The sequence below is a fragment of the Mus pahari genome, chromosome 6, assembly GCF_900095145.1.
Source record: "Mus pahari chromosome 6, PAHARI_EIJ_v1.1, whole genome shotgun sequence".
NCBI lineage: Eukaryota > Metazoa > Chordata > Mammalia > Rodentia > Muridae > Mus > Mus pahari.
This window is the reverse complement of record NC_034595.1, coordinates 16,453,139-16,457,861: the sequence shown is the minus strand read 5'-3', so window position 1 is coordinate 16,457,861 and position 4,723 is coordinate 16,453,139. Positions and strand designations below refer to the sequence as shown.

The following is a 4,723-nucleotide window of genomic DNA, read 5'->3' as shown; positions in this document are numbered from 1 at the left end:
CTGGTGGAGCAGCCAACTCCCAGAGCATAGGGTGGGGAAAAAAGAAAGCTGGGTGAGAGCACACACACACACACACACACACACACACACACACAGAGAGAGAGAGAGAGAGAGAGAGAGAGAGAGAGAGAGAGAGAGAGAGAGAGAGAGAATAGGAACGGCTGAGAGAGAAGGAGGGAGGGAGAGGGAGAAATAAGAATTAATAATATTAAAAATAGGAAAAAAAATAAAGCAAAACCACTGGGCTGGGGAGCTGGCTCAGTGGCCGTGCAAGTGCAAGCATGAGGACCTGAACCCAGCTGCCCAGCTGAGCCCACGTAAAAGCCAGGCATGGCATTGCACCTGTAACCTCAGCGCTGCAGAGGCAGACAGGAGGATCCCAGGGCTTGATGGTCAGCTAGTCTAACTGCACTGCAACCTCGAAGTTTAGTGAGAGACCCAGTTTCAAGAAATAAGATGAAGGGGCTGAAGAGATGAGTCGGCGGTTAAGAGCACTGGCTGCTCTTTCAGAGGACCTGGGTTCAATTCCCAGCACCCATGTGGCAGCTCACACCTATCTGTAACTCCAGTCCAGGGAATCTAACACCTTCATATAGGCAGGCAAAACACTAATGCCCATAACATTGAAAGAATGAGAGAGAGAGAGAGAGAGAGAGGAGAGAGAGAGAGAGAGAGATTGGGAAGGGATTAAGGAAAACACCCAGTGTGTTGACACTTTTGGCATATACATACACATTTACATGGTCAAACATACTTGCACACACACATATGTGCATTGCAAACACATACACATGCACACACACAATGAAAAAAATCTAAAAATATCAGTATCCTTTTCCCCTTCTTTTATCATTACAAAATGTTACCATCTTTGAAAAGTCTTACTAAATTACAACCAGTTGTGATAGGCATAGAGCTGTAATCCCAGAACTCTAGGAGGCAGAGGCAGGCAGACCTTTATGAACTCAGGACCAGAATAATCTACACAGCAAAGTTCAGGCCAGCCAAGGCTGTAGAGTGAGACCCACCTCAAAAAGAAGCCACCAACAAAAATGTCAAAGCAATGAAATCACAGAAGGTCTGTTACCTGGCTCAAGCCTTCCTCACTTTTCAAACACTGTAATCATCCCAGAATGCCCACTCCCTGGGAGTGGATTTGCTCAAACTGCAAATCCGATGGCCATTAAATTTCCATCTACTGGCCACGTGGCCTTAAACAAGCAACCTCCCCCTCCTCGGCCCATTTCCTCATAGAGTCCCACATAAGACTGTAGGGAGGCTGGGGAGGCTCAGCAGATAAGAGAACTGGCTGTTCTCCCAGGGAACCTGAGTTTGATTCCCAGCACACATGCGGTGGTTCACACCTTCTGTAATGTCAGTTCCAAGGGACTGGATACCCTCTTCTGACCTCCACAGGCACTGTCTGTGTGTGGTATGTACATGCAGGTGAAACATAAGATAAATTTTATGTGATATGTATAAAGTAAAATTTAAAAATTTAATTGGAGGAACACAAACACACACACACACACACACACACACACACACACACACACACCAACAATTTTAAAAAACGAAAGGGAAATAGCAAGACACCAGGGATCTGAAGGAGGAAACAGGGGAAATGAGGGGCTCTGATTAGAAAGGGAAGGGAAATAAATACAGGAGGAGGGAGGTTAAAATAGCAAGAGAAATAGTCACAAGGAATCCTTCTTTCACTATCTACCTAAAATACCTACAATACACATAAGCCAGTATATAACTGTCCATATACAGTTTAAGTGAAATTCCCCGTCTGAGCCGAGAGTGCTCCCTGTAAGGGCCATAGACCGGTTAACAAAAACCACCACACCAGGCATGAGAAGCCCTCTCTTTAGTTGTTGGTCAGAGTTGTCCAAGAGACTCCCAAAACATTATAGGCTATTACTACTGCCCTTGGTTACCCCCAAAGGGGGAAAGTAAGTCCCTATTACTGAAGACACCATACACTTCAGACAAGGGGTTCAGATCAACCTGAGAGCCTCCTCCCTGGGACCAGCTTTCTTGGTACCAGAAGGTGCTACTCAGGCTTCCAAAGGAAAGAAGCAACCAATAGTTCTGCCCAGCTATGACCCTACAAAGCACTTCAATGACCAGCAAGGTGCCATAACTCTAAGGTTGCAATAGAGGCCTGCATACCTCGGTGGGAACCAACAACTCTCTAATAGACCTTACGACCCTGCTCAACATGTGGGAAAGCGTGCCTGGTCCTGGAAGCCTTGTCATCTACCGAGGGCTAGTGAAGTCATGGATCTTAAAGGAGAACCTACAACCATCCATTTACTAAACCAGGACAATCCCTAACTACACGCTAGACATCCGTCCTTATACCCACAGATAAGTGCAGTCCTCGCCACTCATCAAGGAACCTTCTCTTTGCATCTGACAGAGACTGGTACTGAAAACAATATCCAATCAGAATGCAGTCACACAGCCCAGTCCCTACGGAGACATCGGCCACACAACTCCTACAGCTAAGGCCCAGGGGCTACTGCAGACGACAGGCAGGAAGATGAGAAGAGCCAGAGGAAGATGAGAAGAGCCAGAGGAGCGAGGGTTTGCTGAGAGACTGCAAATGTCAGAGGCTACACTCATGAAGCCCCACCAACATAACTGCCTAAACACCAGGCGAACGGCGCAATGCCACAGACATGCTGACAGAGAAGAAAAGCCTCAACCCTAGATAAAGAACCACAGGCACTAAGGAATGCCAAGATCTGAGGAAGAGTCTCATCCAGGGAAGACCAATCAAGTTGGTTATCCAATATTAAATGGTCAGCCCTAAAACATACATACAAATAACATTATTCTGACTGGACAGATTGTATTGTATCTGTGTGTGTGTGTGTGTGTGTGTGTGTGTGTGTAACAACAAAGAAAAAGAGGCAATGAATTTGAAAAAGGGAGAGGTACATGAGAGGGTATGGAGGAAGAAAAAGGAAGGGGAAATGATGTCATTATATTATGATCTCAAAAATGTTTTAATTATTTTTGTAAAAAGTGTAGAAAATCAGGCTGGAGATATGGCTCAGTGGTTAAGGGTACTGACTGCTCTTTCAGAGGTCCTGAGTTCAGTTCCCAGCAACCACATGGTGGCTCACAACCATCTATAATGGGATCCAATGCTCCTTTCTGGTGTGTCTGAGGAGGACAGCTGCAGTGTACTCACATACATAAAATAAACCTTTAAAAAATATATTTCCCCGGGCAGTGGTGGCACACGCCTTTAATCCCAGCACTTGGGAGGCAGAGGCAGGTGGATTTCTGAGTTCAAGACCAGCCTAGTTTACAGAGTGAGTTCCAGGACAACTAGGGATATACAGAGAAACGCTGTCTCAAAAAAAAAAAAAAAAACATACATACATATATATATATATACATATATATATATATGTATGTATGTATGTATTTAAAAATTGTAGGCCAGGCGTGGTGGCACATGCTTTTAATCCCAGCACTCAGGAGGCAGAGGCAGGCGGNTTTCTGAGTTCGAGGCCAGCCTGGTCTACAAAGTGAGTTCCAGGACAGCCAGAGCTATACAGAGAAACCCTGTCTCGGAAAAAAAAATTGTAGACGAATCACATAAGATATAAACTTCTATGTATGACATATAACAAATACCCAGTAAATAATATCAGGCTGGGGAGATGCCTCAGTAGCTAAAACACTTTGGAGGCAAAGCGTGAGGCCCTGAGTTCAAATTCCAGAGCCCACATGAAATCAGGCACAGCAGACATCTGTAATCCCATTGCTCCTACTGTAAAACACAAAGCAGAGAATCCTCTGAAGCTTATGGGCTACCCTGGCAAGAGATCCTGTCTTAAGGCAGTGACCAATTTCTGACCTCCACACCAGAACCATGGCAAGGCATGTGAATGTCCATACTCACACACATGCGAGTACATGCATTATACACACAGAGAGACAAATAAATACTAAACTATTATCAATCCCTCTTTTAAAGATGTTCTGCAGTCACTACACCTACCTTATTCCTCTTAACATATAGGTACATTGTATCCATTTCTTTGGTGGCATGGGTACCATGGGGCACATGAGAAGGTCAGCAGGAAGGCCATCCTGTAATGAGCCCAGGGACTACACAGTCCTCAACCCAAAAGTGTCTTCATTTACTGAGTCATCTCACCCTGTCCCCTTTCTAACCTTTAAGGACAATGTCCATTTCTTTTTCTATTCAAGACGTTTACTGACTGTCAAATGAGCAGACCTGTTTGGGGCATATAGAGTAGCAATAAACAATTTCTCTGTTCTAAACAGCTTCTAATTTAAATTAGAGTTAGGAATCTAGTGGCCTGGGCTGCAACTGGCCTAGGAATAATTTAGCTGGGCAGGCACTTGGAGCCAATGTTTTAAAAACTGAAATGGTCCAGAATGTTAGCTTTTGGGCTTCACTCCTAGATTGAAAGGCCTGACAGCACCAGTTCTAGCTAAACAGTGGCTGGAACTAAGACTTATGACATCTTTAAACCAGGCCTGTTCTAAGTGCAGAGTTCTTTCCACCAGAACAATCCCTCAGTACTGTTCACCATCCCAACCCTGTCAGGTTGTTTTTGTTTTGTTTTTCCGAATAGGGAAATACTTCTTTGTAATGTCCCCATCAAAAATTAAACAAACACGTTTTGGAACAACATGCTTTAACAAAAAAGAGAGAGAGAGAGAGAGA

At 44.5% G+C, this 4,723-nt stretch overlaps 1 protein-coding gene across 4 annotated transcripts in view; it reads right to left on the bottom strand.

Moving 5' to 3' along the window:
* The window catches only part of C6H9orf43 (chromosome 6 C9orf43 homolog), a 23,176-nt gene that overhangs the window by 17,320 nt on the left and 1,133 nt on the right, over nucleotides 1-4,723 (bottom strand). The window lies entirely within an intron of this gene.